This window comes from Ostrea edulis, chromosome 10 (assembly GCF_947568905.1).
Source record: "Ostrea edulis chromosome 10, xbOstEdul1.1, whole genome shotgun sequence".
In the NCBI taxonomy this organism is placed as follows: Eukaryota; Metazoa; Mollusca; class Bivalvia; order Ostreida; family Ostreidae; genus Ostrea; species Ostrea edulis.
In genome coordinates this window covers 44,734,655-44,752,153 of record NC_079173.1, presented here as the reverse complement: position 1 = coordinate 44,752,153, position 17,499 = coordinate 44,734,655, and the positions used below count along the sequence as shown (strand labels likewise).

Below are 17,499 nucleotides of genomic sequence, written 5' to 3'. Positions count from 1 at the left end.
ACACATTTTTTTAATTACGTTTTCCATCTAGATTTTTTTTTTTCTTAATTGAAACACGCTTCTAGATGTTTCATGTCAAATCTCTGTTTATTACCATGTGTCGAGTTTGAAATAAGCTTCCAACCTGGACACTGCTTAGTTTGTGAATAGGACTCTCTACAAACGCGCCGAATACAGCATGCAATACCTGTGTTTTAACAGTCAAGGCTGCTAACGAGAACTTGTATGTTTTTCTGAATGCAAGTTGTTGACAAAGGCATGGTGCCTTTTACGAAAAACCGTTGTGAACTTTGCAAAGCGTTGGAAAAAAAACTTTAAGGCCAAACAAGGTAAATAATTGTTAAACAGTTTGAGTTTATATGTATTCCAATACAAATTGCTATGTTGAATTATCAATGCGCATAAAACTTCCCATATTTTGTTTTGTGGTCAGTACAGTTGCCAATTGGGGGTTGTAGAAAATACATACGATTATAAGAGCTTTTGAACTGTAGTAGTATAGAACACTAAATATTTGATACACTCGTAACATGTAACCGTATACAATGTATCTGATATTCAGAAACAAAGAAGACAATCTAATTTTCACGATTTCAAAAATTATCTTTAGACTACATATATAATGTATTGACACATCAAATGCATTAGGCTTGTCCCTAATACTGGGGAATCCTTCAGGTATTTAAATGGCAAATACGCAATGAGTATAAATATGAATGAAGGTCAGTTCTACGTCACGAGTGCTGGCACGGAGCTCCGATTAGAGAAAATTCCCGCTTCAGTGCAACACCCTCTTTGTAAAAATCATGCCTCCGCCAGGAGTAGATTGGGGCCACAAAAGGGATCAAACGTTTACATGCAAATATGTAGGGAAACTCCTGAAATATGAGCGAAGGTGACTTAGGTGAGCGATGTGGCCCATGAGCCTCTTGTTTATGTTTACTACGTAGGTGTACTTCACGCCATTGCGCATTTATATGCTTATTATACTATTATTTTTATTTCACATGGGGGAGGGGGGTAGTTAAATTTGTAGTTCACAACATGGGGATTTCACTCACATTAGGGGTGGGGATAGAACGGAAGGTCTATAACGACGTTATAACGCCTTTTCTCGCGTTCTAACACCCTTTTGTGTTATAATGCTTTTACTTCGCATTAAACTGACTTTTGAATGGCATTATAGCGCCTTTTTTCGCGTTTTGGCGCCATTTAAAAGGCTTTATAATGCCGTTTTTCGCGTTATTACGGGTTTTAGACGCATTGTTACTTAACGTATTTTGAATGGAGTTATTTCGCTGTTCTGAAAGGCGTTATGGCGCCTGTATCCGCGTTATATAACGTCATTTTACGCTTTTTGTTTCGCGTTATTACTACACCTTTTTACTTTCCATTATGATGTCTTTCATTTTTTTTATCGATGAGGCCCTAATCGGTGGTTTAGAACAGAAACACGGAAAAAAGTATAAGCTTTTAATGTAGTGAGCTACCTTAAAGGGTACCTGTCAAATGCGAAACTAAACGAAATCTATCGAAACGAACAGAAATCTACAGAAACGAAACGAAATCCACCGATGGTCCTTATTTATCTCTATTCATTTATTTTTACCGCTCCGTAGCATGGACATGGACACGAATGCCGCGTCGTCAGAATTGTACACACGAACTGTGATATGTACAAACTAGACGTGTGTTCTCTGTCTCACCGTAGAAGATTCCCGCAGAAATAGTCACATGATTTAGGCTTTTACACACATTCGATGAGGCCTCGACAGGGAGTATAAATCAGTCGTAACAAACCCATATTTACCATGCTTTATCAACCTCCGAAACCGAGATATTTACTTTCTTTACTATAAAATATTTACTTACACTATTTGTTTCATGTTTACGGATGAATCTGTTATTTGTAGTTGATATATTAAATGTGCTTACAAAATGTATTCATACGCACTATATATAGTTTCTTTAAACATATTGGTCGACTCAAGTAAATTACATTGTTAAATAAATTTCAACATATGGTATGTGTTCAAAGCAATGAAGCTGTTCAAAAAAGGAAATGATTTTTTTTTTTAAAGATCTTTATGCGCGGGGTTTATTTGCTCTTGGTGAAACCGGAAGAGTCTGTGAGCCGCTAAAAATCCGCATTGTAAGGAGTATCTCGCTTTGCGAGCCGACTCAAAAATGGATTTAGGGTGCCCAAATGTCAATACCCTATACATCATAGGAAGGGTGGGTTAGTTCATTGCACGTATTCTTCAATTCAACATCAAACATCAACTAATTCCTTGTACATCTGCACACCCTTTGTTTTATACTGCTGCTGAGTGTTAGAATTCAACTAAGATATTGGGAAAAAACCAAGGAAAGTCACTATAGATCCCATAGCCCTCGGCGCTCGTGGCTGTTTTAACCGATAACCCGGTAAGTCTATTGTTAAAGGACATATCACATGTTTCAAAATATACCAAATTACATGCATTTTGTCTTCCCTATGCTTGCAGTAATTGATTCTAATATTTTGTTCGCCGAAATATTGCGATGATTAACAACAATACAGGCGTAAAACTAACCCCGATTTCAAAAAGCCTAGTTGATTAGGTAGTCACGTGGTACATTGACGTCATGATGTTTATATGGGTCGCTGTCTACTCACTATTTGGTAATTCTATTCCTTTATACATCTGTAATTGGAGCTGATTTTTTCAAACAAACCGTGCAATTATTATTTAGTTCTGGAATATAGACAGATTATGATGGTATGTTTACTCCTTCTAGGCACCTGGTCCCACAACTGGGGTCCGTGTTTGCCCGACTATTTTATATTGCTTATAGGAGTTATGAGATTGACCACTGTTCGTTATCTTCACCTTTATAGGAGTTATGAGGTTGATCACTGCTCGCTATCTTCACCTTTATAGGAGTTCTGAGATTGATCAATGTTCGTTATCTTCACCTTTATAGGAGTTATGAGATTGACCACTGTTCGTTATCTTCACCTTTATAGGAGTTATGAAATTGACCACTGTTCGTTATCTTCACCTTTATAGGAGTTATGAGATTGATCGCTGTTCGTTATCTTCACCTTTATAGGAGTTATGAGATTGACCACTGTTCGTTATCTTCACCTTTATAGGAGTTATGAGATTGACCACTGTTCGTTATCTTCACCTTTATAGGAGTTATGAGATTGACCACTGTTCGTTATCTTCACCTTTATAGGAGTTATGAGATTGACCACTGTTCGTTATTTTCACCTTTATAGGAGTTATGAGATTGATCACTTCACCTTTATAGGAGTTATGAGATTGATCACTGTTCGTTATCTTCACCTTTATAGGAGTTATGAGATTGACCACTGTTCGTTATTTTCACCTTTATAGGAGTTATGAGATTGATCACTTCACCTTTATAGGAGTTATGAGATTGACCACTGTTCGTTATCTTCACCTTTATAGGAGTTATGAGATTGACCACTGTTCGTTATGTTCACCTTTATAGGAGTTATGAGATTGACCACTGTTCGTTATCTTCACCTTTATAGGAGTTATGAGATTGACCACTGTTCGTTATCTTCACCTTTATAGGAGTTATGAGATTGATCACTTCACCTTTATAGGAGTTATGAGATTGATCACTGTTCGTTATCTTCACCTTTATAGGAGTTATGAGATTGACCACTGTTCGTTATTTTCACCTTTATAGGAGTTATGAGATTGATCACTTCACCTTTATAGGAGTTATGAGATTGACCACTGTTCGTTATCTTCACCTTTATAGGAGTTATGAGATTGACCACTGTTCGTTATCTTCACCTTTATAGGAGTTATGAGATTGACCACTGTTCGTTATCTTCACCTTTATAGGAGTTATGAGATTGACCACTGTTCGTTATTTTCACCTTTATAGGAGTTATGAGATTGATCACTTCACCTTTATAGGAGTTATGAGATTGATCACTGTTCGTTATCTTCACCTTTATAGGAGTTATGAGATTGACCACTGTTCGTTATTTTCACCTTTATAGGAGTTATGAGATTGATCACTTCACCTTTATAGGAGTTATGAGATTGACAACTGTTCGTTATCTTCACCTTTATAGGAGTTATGAGATTGATCACTTCACCTTTATAGGAGTTATGAGATTGACCAATGTTCGTTATCTTCACCTTTATAGGAGTTATGAGATTGATCACTTCACCTTTATAGGAGTTATGAGATTGATCACTGTTCTTTATCTTCACCTTTATAGGAGTTATGAGATTGACCACTGTTCGTTATCTTCACCTTTATAGGAGTTATGAGATTGATCACTTCACCTTTATAGGAGTTATGAGATTGATCACTGTTCTTTATATTCATCTTTATAGGAGTTATGAGATTGATCACTGTTCTTTATATTCATCTCTATAGGACTTATGAGATTGACAACTCTTCGTTATATTCACCTTTCATGTTACATTGTTGACAACTAGGCCTAGCTAGATTTGAGATCTAGTGATATATAAATGTGTAAGTTCGTACTTGTACCAATATGGGAGCCGATCCGACCCATCAACCGGTTACTGGAATTTGTAAATAATTGCATGCTGTGAGTTAGTTGAAAGAGTGTGTTCATAATTCTGACTGGACACTGTATAGAGTCGTAGCATTCAGAAATAAATACATGATTTGTAGTTATCATGAATTAATGAGAACATTAATCAAAAATATAATTACCTCAAAGTGATATTAGAATATAATTACCTGGAAGTGATATTAGAATATAATTACCTGGAAGTGATATTAGAATATAATTACCTGAAAGTGATATTAGAATATAATTACCGTGGATTGATATTAGAATGCAATTACCTTGGAGTGATATTATGATATAATTACTTTAGAGTGACATTAGAATATAATTACCTGGGAGTGATATTATAATACAATTACCTGAAAGTGATATTATAATATAATTACCTTGAAGTGATATTGGAATATAATTACCTGAAACTTTCGGAATGACCTGGAATACCTGTATTGTATCCCATGCTACACTTGTAAATTGTCATTGGTGTACAACACCACCACAAAGCGTCCTTGTAATCGGAATACTTCGTGTGATTCCGTTGATGTCGGAATACTTCGTGTGATTCCGTTGATGTCGGAGTTTGTGTAGAGTTTTGACACGATATATATTCAATATCATAGGATCATCTGTCAGTCTAAGCACACATCAGGAATCACATCTTCATATATTCAACTACTCTTTCGATCTGCGTTTACAAGGCAATCAGTCATAGTAAATACTGATCACTGTGCTTCCCAGTTCACGTGATCACGCGCATGCACAGAGTGACAACAATTCCGGTCCTACTTAAGGATACTTGAAATAGAATTTTTACCATGGGTTTTCCTGATTTCTCAATTCACCATACACATCATCAGCTAATGAGTCACAGAGAGTCTGTCATGTTCAGAGGAAGAGAAAAATCACAGTCATTTCGACATCGTACCTTTTGTTTGTAGTACTAAGTTTGTAGTAAAATCAAATGGAAATGACACGATTTGAATTAGCGAAGCACTTATAAATTCTAAATGGGGAGATGTAAGGGGCACGTGATATAAGTTATCTAACGGGTTTAAGAAACATGGTGTAAATATTTACATGTATGTTTAATGAATAAATCAGCGCAGACATATCCTTTCAATGTTTAAAGACATGAACTCGTGATAAGTAATTGTAATTTTTGTTAGTACAGCTATCTCGTGTACTTTAACTCAGTGACTTATTTCATGGATGCTTTTGGTAGGTGATTTGTGACATCACTTGTGAATTTCGTTGATACATGCATTTGATAGTACATCATTATAAGTACTCTTATCAATCCTTGTTTCATTCTGGTTATCATCATATGATAAGTATATATCATATCATTAGTAATGTTATTTGTTAATGGTTAATGACACTCATTACTAGTTATCGTATGATTTAAAAACACACCAAACCATTTATTGATAGTTGTTGCCTTATCCTGAATGTATTATAATTTAAAGATGGTGTGTTACTATGATTATATATGTGTACCTATACAGTCATGAGATGTGATGTTGCTATGTATTCTTAGTCATGAGATGGCGTATTGCTCTGTCTATAAATACATTAACAGTCTTAAGATGGTGTGCTGTTCTGTCTATATGTATATTAACAGTCATGAGATGGCGTATTGTTTTGTCTATATGTGTATTAACAGTCATGAGATGGTGTGTTGTTTTGTCTATATGTATATTAACAGTCATGAGATGGCGTGTTGTTCTGTTTATACGTGTATTAACAGTCATGGGATGGTGTGTTTCTCTGTCTGTAAGTGTATTAACAGTCACGAGATGGCGTGCTGTCTATAAGTGTATTAACAGTCACGAGATGGCGTGCTGTCTATAAGTGTATTAACAGTCACGAGATGGCGTGCTGTCTATAAGTGTATTAACAGTCATGAGATGGTGTGTTTCTCTGTCTGTAAATGTATTAACAGTCACGAGATGGTGTGTTTCTCTGTCTGTAAGTGTATTAACAGTCACGAGATGGTGTGTTTCTCTGTCTGTAAGTGTATTAACAGTCACGAGATGGTGTGTTGCTCTGTCTATTTGTGTATTAACAATCATGATATGGCGTGTTGCTCTGTCTATATGTGTGTCACAGGATGAAATAATTCATATTTAACATACTAATATAATTTCATTACGTTACTCATTTCATCGTAAGTCGTATCATTTCATTCATATTCATGGGGATGAACGCTGATTGGTAGAGAGAGGAGTGTGAAAGGTCAGTATGGTTTGTGTGTGGTTGTGAGTATCTTGTGAGTTGTTTTACTGGTTTGGTGCTATATAAGCAAGATTCGCGCCAATTCCAGAAAACTAACCCAGCAACACTCCATACCCGGACTGAGTGACTTATTATTACAGCAGTTTCTGTTCTTCCGAGTTTACGGTAAGAGTTTGAATTTACTCTATTGGTAAATATTTATCTATTACATTAATTATAAATATTTTGAAATCATTATTTTAATATAACTAAAAGTGTGCATGATATAGTGAGAGAGAACTTAATTACATGTATTTTACATATTTTTAGATCATCCTCCAGAATTAGGATATATCAATAAAGAACTTTATAACCCGAACCACCAGTGTGTTTTAATTCAAATACATGACGGTTACAATGGCGCCCACGTTAACAGTCATGAGATGGTGTGTTGTTCTGTCTATAAGTGTATTTATCGTGAGATGGTGTGTTGTTCTGTTCATATGTGTATTAACAGTCATGGAATGGCGTGTTGCTCTGTTTATAAGTGTATTAACAGTCATGAGATGGCGTGTTGCTATGTGTATAAGTGCATTAACAGTCATGAGATGGCGTGATTTTCTGTCTATAAGTGTATTAACAGTCATGAGATGGCGTGTTGTTCTGTCTATAAGTGTATTAACAGTCATGAGATGGTGTGTTGCTCTGTGTATAAGTGTATTAACAGTCATGAGATGGTGTGTTGCTCTGTGTATAAGTGTATTAACAGTCATGAGATGGCGTGTTGCTATGTGTATAAGTGTATTAACAGTCATGAGATGTCGTGTTGCTATGTGTATAAGTGTATTAACAGTCATGAGATGGCGTGTTCCTCTGTCTTTAAGTGTATTAACAGTCATGAGATGGCGTGTTGCTATGTGTATAAGTGTATTAACAGTCATGGGATGGCGTGTTGTTATGTCTATAACTGTATTAACAGTCATGAGATGGTGTGTTGCTCTGTGTATAAGTGTATTAACAGTCATGAGATGGCGTGTTGCTATGTGTATAAGTGTATTAACAGTCAAGGGATGGCGTGTTGCTATGTGTATAAGTGTATTAACAGTCATGAGATGGTGTGTTGCTCTGTGTATAAGTGTATTAACAGTCATGAGATGGCGTGTTGCTATGTGTATAAGTGTATTAACAGTCATGGGATGGCGTGTTGTTATGTCTATAACTGTATTAACAGTCATGAGATGGTGTGTTGCTCTGTGTATAAGTGTATTAACAGTCATGAGATGGCGTGTTGCTATGTGTATAAGTGTATTAACAGTCATGGGATGGCGTGTTGCTATGTGTATAAGTGTATTAACAGTCATGAGATGGTGTGTTGCTCTGTGTATAAGTGTATTAACAGTCATGAGATGGTGTGTTGCTATGTGTATAAGTGTATTAACAGTCATGGGATGGTGTGTTGCTATGTCTATAACTGTATTAACAGTCATGGGATGGCGTGTTGCTATGTGTATAAGTGTATTAACAGTCATGAGATGGCGTGTTGCTCTGTCTATAAGTGTACAAAAATGTATTAACAGTCATGAGATGGCGTGCTGTCTATAAGTGTATTAACAGTCATGAGATGGCGTGTTGCTCTGTCTATATGTGTATTAACAGTCATGAGATGTCGTGTTGCTCTATCTCTATGTTTTTATAGTCATGAGATGTCGTGTTGCTCTATCTCTATGTGTTTCAATAGTCATGAGATGTCGTGTTTCTCTAACTATCATTTCAACAATAGAAGGGACATATTCAGAATTGATAATAAAGTTTGTGTTATAGAAGTTTTCACGTTTTCCGCGAAAGCGCTGAGGGGTGGGGTTGACGAGCTCGAAACGACAAAATACAATTTTGTGAAGATATTCAACCGAAGTGGTATTATAATATTGTAATCCTATAACACGCTTTAGATCCGCCACTGTAATCCTATAACCCCCTTTAGATCCGCCACTGAAAAGTGTTGATATTTTAACACAGATCTGACTGTAGTTTCCTTCTATTTTTCAGATTTTTGCACATGGTACTTTATCTTTTGATTCCGGAGTAATTGGCTGTATAAAGAATTTTAAGATATCATATTTCCTGCACAGTTTCATTGCTCGCTTGTCGCCTAAATCTCCAAACTTATGTTTTGTGAATAAGTGGATATAAACGATATACTTCCTTGCTTAGCTTTGTATTCAGTTTGCAGAAACATTACCAGTGTGTTCGAATATAAGGAAGATATAACACTTTATCTTATAAAACAATATCAAAATAATATTCATTAATTTTCATTTCCATTGACACTTTATTCTACACTGAATTCCAGTATGAATCTGAATTTGCTGTAACAGATTACTTTCTTTTGTGAATCTGTTACAACACAAATCATGAAATAAAACACGAACGTGTATATCATACAGCGATGTATTTTCGGAATAAGAATACAATTGTACAATTTTACTCATGAACAACTGGATGTAATTTATAACTGGGGTCTGACGTTGATGATAAATACTGTCTTGAACATCTCGTTTATACTCTCTGCTAAGTTCACTAGAGAAAATGTTACAAACCACACAGAATAATTAACTGTTATTCTCTCTACTAAGTAAAACAGCTAGGTATTACACACCACAGAGAATAATTAACTGTTATTCTCTCTACTTAGTACACTAGTGAAGGTGTTACACAACACAGAAAATAATGACCTGTTATTCTCTCTGCTAAGTACACTGGTGAAGGTGTTACACAACACAGAGAATAATTAACTGTTATTCTCTCTACTAAGTACATCAGTGAAGGTGTTACACAACACAAATAATAATGAACTGAGGAGTTTACAATGTTGTTAATGCAATGTATGTTTACTACTAGTAGGGTATATATCCATTGTTTAAACCTGGTTACCCTGTTCTGATGATACAACCTCACTTGCTTAAGCTGATCTTTTCCACACTACACTGTAGTTTATGTGCGATATAAAGTTTGGCATACACGATAGTTTTAAAATAGCTGATTTCCAAGAAAGTTTAATTTCCCGTTGATATAAGGCTTATTTTTCATGTCTATAGTGTGTGAATGAGTGGACCGAAAGGAGACACTTCCCGAGACTATTTCATCTTCAAAATTCAGAAAATACGTCGATGTTTAAGGACATCTCCAAATCATTTGGCACACCCCATTACCAAACATCACCGTTGTGTGGTAGTGTGGTTTTATTCTAATTTATCATTAGAACTATGACCCTAAGACAAACACCCGGCACTGACATTGAAACACACTCTTTGGCACTCTAGTTTTTCTTTTATCTCTCACAATTTTATTGTTATTTCGAACTTCCAAAATTTCGGCTTGAGCATGACTGAAGGGATATTTTTGTCGCAATGCGCATCTGGTGCATCAAAATTGGTACCGTATACGTTTAACATTACGACCCCTCGGTTGAGGCCTCTGCTTGTGGACTGTTAGTCCCCAAGGGTCTCCACAGCCCAGTAGCAAAGTACTTCGTTACTAGTTTGAAAATACGGATGTATAATTAATTCCTGTTATAAAATTTAGAAATTCATTTCAAAATTAAGGATTATCTCCCTCAAGCATAGCTCTGATACTTGGACGAATTTGGTTCCAGTTTTGGCACTCTAGTTTGCACGTTTTTAGCGAAAGAGGGGTGGTGGTGGCGGTAAAGAGTTCGAAATGGCAAAAAGACAGTTTCATGTAACGATAGAAAGATTGTAATCCCCGAATCCCCTACAACCCACCTATGAAAAGTGTGAATATCTTAACGACGTTGTGACTGCACTTTCCTTCCGCTTTTAAAATTTTTGCACACGGCACGTTATCTTTTGATTCCCGTAGTCTCTGACCTTGTAAACAGTTTTAAGATGTATGTCCAGACAAGTTTGATTTCCAACTTATCGCTTAAATATCCACATTTGTGTGAATAAGTGAGTCTAAACCACACACTTCCTTGTTTAGTTTTATCTTCAATCTCACACTTCAGGAAGATATAACGCTTTATTCTATAGAACATATCAAAATAATATTTATTCTTATGAGTCGGGTCTGACAATGACAATAAATACAATCTTGAACAGCTTGTTTATTCTCTCTACTAAATACACTAGTGAAGGTGTTACACAACACAGAAATAATTAACTGTTATTCTCTCTGTTAGGTACACTAGTGAAGGTGTTACACAACACAGAGAATAATTAACTGTTATTCCCTCTACTAAGTACACTAGTGAAAATGTTACACAACACAGAGAATAATTAACTGTTATTCTCTCTACTTGTACTCTAGTGAAGGTGTTACACAACACAGAGAATAATTAACTGTTATTATATCTACTAAGTACACTAGTGAAGGTGTTCCACAACACAGGTAATAATTAACTGTTATTTTCTATGTTAGGTATACTGGTGAAGGTGTTCCACAACACAGGGAATAATGAACTGAGAAGTGTACAATATTGTTATTGCAATGTATGTTTACTGATAGCAGGGTATATATCCATTGTTTGTGAGTATGCACTAATAGTAGTGTATAGATTCATTGTTTGTGAGTATGTATACATATTACGGTTTAAGTTCATTGTTTTTGGTATGTACTAGTTGTAGGGTATAGGTCCATTGTTTGCGAGTATGTACTGATAGTAGGGTATTTGTTCATTGTTTGTGGGTATGCACTGATAGTCGGGTTTATATCCATTGTGTGTGAGTATGTACTAATAGGAAAGTATAGGTCCATTATTTGTGAGTATGTACTAATAGTAGGTATGGGTCCATTGTTTGCCAGTATGTAATAATAGTAGGGTATAGGTCAATTTTTTGTGAGTATCTACTAATAGTCGGATTTATATCCATTGTTTGTGAGTACGTACTACATTAAGTAGTAGGGTATAGATCCATTGTTTGTGACTATGTACTAATAGTAGGGTATAGATCCATTGTTTGTGACTATGTACTAATAGTAGGGTATAGATCCATTGTTTGTGACTATGTACTAATAGTAGGGTATAGATCCATTGTTTGTGAGTATGTACTAATAGTAGGGTATAGATCCATTGTTTTGGGTAAGTACTAATAGTAGGGTATAGGTCCATTGTTTGTGGGTATGTACTAATAGTACATGTAGGTATAGGTCCATTGTTTGTGAGTATATACCAATAGTCGGGTTTATATCCATTGTTTGTGAGTATGTACTAATAGTAGAGTACAGGTCCATTGTTTGTGACTATGTACTAATAGTAGGGTATAGATCCATTGTTTGTGGGTAAGTACTAATAGTACATGTAGGTATAGGTCCATTGTTTGTGAGTATGTACCAATAGTCGGGTTTATATCCATTGTTTGTGACTATGTACTAATAGTAGGGTATAGATCCATTGTTTGTGACTATGTACTAATAGTAGGGTATAGGTCCATTGTTTGTGACTATGTACTAATAGTAGGGTATAGATCCATTGTTGTGGGTAAGTACTAATAGTTGGGTATAGGTCCATTGTTTGTGACTATGTACTAATAGTAGGGTATAGATCCATTGTTGTGGGTATGTACTAATAGTAGGGTATAGGTCCATTGTTTGTGGGTATGTACTAATAGCACATGTAGGTATAGGTCCATTGTTTGTGAGTATGTACCAATAGTCGGGTTTATATCCATTGTTTGTGAGTATGTACTAATAGTAGGATATAGGTCCATTGTTTATAAGTATATACTATTAGTAGGATATAGGTCCATTGTTTATAAGTATATACTATTAGTAGGGTATAGGTGAGGTCCATTGTTTGTGACTATGTACTAATAATAGAGTACATGTCCATTGTTTGTGAGTGTGTACTAATAGTAGAGTACAGGTCCATTGTTTATAAGTATATACTAATAGTAGAGTACAGGTCCATTGTTTATAAGTATATACTAATAGTAGAGTACAGGTCCATTGTTTGTGACTATGTACTAATAGTAGGGTATAGATCCATTGTTTGTGGGTAAGTACTAATAGTAGGGTATAGGTCCATTGTTTGTGGGTATGTACTAATAGTACATGTAGGTATAGGTCCATTGTTTGTGAGTATGTACCAATAGTCGGGTTTATATCCATTGTTTGTGAGTATGTACTAATAGTAGAGTACAGGTCCATTGTTTGTGACTATGTACTAATAGCAGAGTACAGGTCCATTGTTTAAACCTGGTGAACCCTGTTCTAATGATACGACACTCCTCGCTTAAACTGATCTTGTGCACACTACACTATATTTAAGGGCGTTATAAATGTTTGGTATACACAACGGTTTTAAAATAGCTTATTTCCAACAAAGTTTAACTTCCCGTTGATATAAGGCTGATTTTCATGTCTATAGTGGGTGAATAAGTGAACCGAAAGGAGACACTTCCCGAGGTTATTTCATCTTCAAATTTCCGAAAATATTTCGATGTTTAAGGACATCTGGAAAACACTTGACCCACCCCATTACCAAGCATAATTATTGTGTGGTAGTATGTTTTTATGCTATTTTATCATATACTGAGATAAAATCTTTTATGCAAATATACAGGTTTTAATTAATAGATCCACCCCAAAACGTGGTCAGGTATCAAACTCTCATTGGTCCTGGTGATTGCGCTGTATTGAAGTAATTCTACTAGAAATTTTGAGAGAACAAATGCAGAAATACGTAGTGACAGAGAGACATCTGATATATTATATACATTTAAGTACTGAGGGCAAAGTAGTTATTTCATTATCAACGTGTCTGTATAAGAGAAGGGCGGAAGTTTAAATTATCCAAACCAGCAATAGGTTCTAAATCTATATCAAAGTCAAAGAGAATGACTGAATTATTTTATATTCATAAAATAAGTATGACCCTAGAACAAGCACCCAACACTGACATTGAAACACACTCCCGTTTTTGGCACTCTAGTTTTCCTTTTAGCTCTCAGAAGTTTATTGTTATCGCAAAATGTCGGCTTGGGCATTACTGAAGATACTTTATTTGTCGCAATGCGCATCTGGTGCATCAACATTGGTGTCTTATATGTTTAACATTACGACCCCTCGATCGAGGTCCTCTGTTTGTGGACTGTTAGTCCCCGATGGTCTCCACAGCCCAGTAGTTAAGTACTTCGTTACTAGCTTGAAAATACAGATGTATATTTAATTACTTTGATAAAATTTAGAAAATCATTTCAAAATTAAGGATTATCTCCCTCATCATAGCTCTATCCTTGGACGAATTTGGCTCCAGTTTTTGGCACTCTAGTTTGCAAGTTTTCAGCGAAAGAGGAAGGGGATAAAGAGTTCGAAATGGCAAAAATACAATTTCATTCAACGATAGAAAAATAGTAATCATCGAATCCCATACAAACCCGCCAATGAAAAGTGTGGATATCTTAACGACGTTGTGACTGTACTTTCCTTCCGCTTTAATTTTTTTTTTTGCACACGGCACGTTATCTTTTGATTCCCGTAGTCTCTGACCCTGTAAACAGTTTTAAGATGTATTTCCTGCCAGGTTTGATTTCCAACTTATCGCTTAAGTATCCAAATTTGGGTGAATAAGTGGGTATAAACCACATACTTCATTATTTAGTTTTATCTTCAATCTCACATTTTAGGAAGATATAACGCTTTATTCTATAGAACATATCAAAATAATATTTATTCTTTTTCATTTCCATTGAGACATTATTCTACATTAAATTCCTGTATGAGTCTGAATTTGCTGTAACAGATGAATTAATTCTGTGAATCTGCTACAACACTGATTGTGTGATAAAACACTCACTTGTTTCTCACACAGCGATATTTTTGGGGATGTACTATATGAGTCGGGTCAGACATTGAAAATAAATACAGTCTTCAACAGCTCGTTTATTCCTTCTGCTAAATACACCAGTGAATGTGTTACACAACACAGATACTAATTAATTGTTATTATCTCTACTAAGTACATCAGTGAAGGTGTTACACAACACAAATAATAATGAACTGAGGAGTTTACAATGTTGTTAATGCAATGTATGTTTACTACTAGTAGGGTATATATCCATTGTTTAAACCTGGTTACCCTGTTCTGATGATACAGCCTCACTTGTTTAAGCTGATCTTTTCCACACTACACTGTAGTTTATGTGAGATATAAAGTTTGGCATACACGATAGTTTTAAAATAGCTGATTTCCAACAAAGTTTAATTTCCCGTTGATATAAGGCTTATTTCCATGTCTATAGTGTGTGAATAAGTGGACCGAAAGGAGACACTTCCCGAGGTTATTACATCTTCAAATTTCCGAAAATATTTCGATGTTTAAGGTGGGTCCTTAGTCCTGGATTTTTGGGGTTTAGGTAGCAATTTTTTGTTTGGAATCAATAAATTAACATTCGGAGTAATGAAAAAATGCAAATTAGTTAAGGATTTCCATATTAATTTTCATTACAGACACTACTGAAGTCATGTACCCCTATGTAGATTTTTATGAAATTCATTGGAAACATTATTTGTCGTTATTTTAAAATGAAAACAACAAGAAAATTGTTTAATTGCATTTATTTATCAAGAAACATGTCAATAACTAAAACACATGTCATTTTCAATATGTTCATCAAGTTTTAGAATAATAAGTGCAGGATTATTGAATTAGCGTTATTCTCCAAAATGTTAAAAAACGAATAAATGTGGACACAATTTCCTTTTAGCATGGTTTACATATCATTTTTTCTGTTTATATTAGTAGGTGTACATCTATTATAGTTATTTATGGAAAAAAAATCCATACCTTTCCTTAATAATTTCAAATTTATAGCTTCTAGAGTATGTATACCCCCATAAAAAACCAAAGTCTGGCACCATACAGCTGAGCTATTCAAAATCACTCATGGATTAAAATTTTATGTAATTTCACGAAAAGACACAGATAATGATTCCTTATCACCTTGGTAAAATGTTTGTGAAAAATAAAGGAAATCTATCGCATAATGGACTTGATAAATAATTTATTGAAAACGGAGTTATTGTCCTTGGATTCAATATTTTGAAACATATCATTGACTATTCAAATATAACTAAGACTTTTGAAATATTTTATGGCTGAAAATTTTTTTTAAAAATAACTATTGAAAAAGACTCCAACAAAATTTATGTTCCAGTCATTAAATCATTGACTTTGCAAAATCTTATGACGTCACAGGAGTGTGGAACTACGTTAAGGACATCTGCAAATCACTTGGTACACCCCATTACCGAGCATCATCGTTGTGTGGTAATGTGTTTTTATTCTAATTTATCATATACTGTGATAAAATCTCTTATGCAAATAAACAGATTTTAACTTATAGAACCACCCCACAAAATTAGTGGCCATGTGGTCAATTATCAAACTCTCATTGGTTCTTATGATTGAACATGACCGGATGCTGGTAATAGTACACTAAGGGTGGGCGGTAAATCTAGTAGTGCCGACTCCCGATGGTCCCGGATTACGATGTTTTAAAGATAATATTAAAACCGGCGAACAGAATAACTTCATACTTCTCGGGAACAATCTTTATGTTCTAATTGATTCACACAATTCAAAAACCCAATAATAATAATAATAAGTATAAATTCTTAAACTTGAAGTGTCACCTACTCAAAAGCAATCTCTCACCAGAGGGCGTATTACGCTGCGCTACAACACAGTATTAGTGGAGCATAGCGGGAACGATAACTCTGGGTAGAGATTGACTAAAAAATTCAAGGTATCACACCGGTAATTATTTTCACTATATATTACTATAGAGGAAAACAATTCATTAAAAATCAGTTTACAGAATTGATGCCGAATAACGCAGTCAGAAACGTTCTATGTTACCCATCTCGTCTGCCGACACCAGAAAAACACCACCCTACGCGGCATTTTCGAAAATAAATTACCCGCAAACAAGACTACCCTCAAATCCACGTGTTTTTCACATGTGTGTAAACAGCCGGAGTACACCTCAGGAAGTAGCCTCAGCTACCAACAGCAAATATTTCCTTTGTATACACTTGGTTATTTCTACAAATTACACAAAATTTCCTAATCAGGGGTGCAAAAATTAAGAGAAAAGAAGAAGAGGAAATGAGAGAAATCGCGCAAGGAAAAAAAATATTTCTTTAAATATATGGAACTACAATTGACTAAGTTCATTTTGATTGGACAATTACCGGTGTGATACCAAAAGCAGTAAATCTAGTATCGTGTTATAAATACAAAAACCGAAAACGGACACGGCGATACAGGTACGGTAAACAAACATAGCTCATAACACAATGTGATCCAAAGAAAAATACCCTTAAAATGGAAACATTACTTTTAAAAATGAATAGAATATACCATTAATAGGCATTCTTTGTGTTTCTAAATTCGGGCAGAACTCTTAGCCACATAAATTATGTATTTTCCCCGATTTTACGACGTGGATGTAGTTCTACCGCAGAGCCCTCATTACAAATTCGATTTAATTTGATGAATTTTAATTACACATTTATTATTAATTGTCTTGAAGAAATATTCCATTTTACATATTGCCCGATTTGCTATGGTTTTTTTTAGTCAAACGTACTAATTCATGTGTTCTGTTTTGGTTCAATGTACGTTTATTTATCGCAAAAAATAATTATATTTAAGAATAAAAATAAAAGATACGGTATTTAATTTTTTT

At 35.0% G+C, this 17,499-nt stretch overlaps 2 protein-coding genes across 21 annotated transcripts in view; one reads left to right on the top strand and one right to left on the bottom strand.

Annotated features, from left to right (window-relative positions):
* LOC125672635 (uncharacterized) overlaps window positions 1–5,565 on the bottom strand; it is a 47,811-nt gene extending 42,246 nt beyond the window's left edge. For 19 of the 20 annotated variants that reach the window (XM_056151506.1, XM_056151509.1, XM_056151518.1 and 16 more), the window contains exon 1: window positions 4,993–5,565. The gene's annotated coding sequence lies outside the window, so the exon portion shown is untranslated. Of the gene's footprint in view, window positions 1–4,527; window positions 4,569–4,992 lie in introns of all 20 variants that reach the window. The other variant, XM_056151503.1, reaches the window with a different exon arrangement.
* The window catches only part of LOC130050809 (uncharacterized), a 355,157-nt gene that overhangs the window by 247,438 nt on the left and 90,220 nt on the right, over window positions 1–17,499 (top strand). The window lies entirely within an intron of this gene.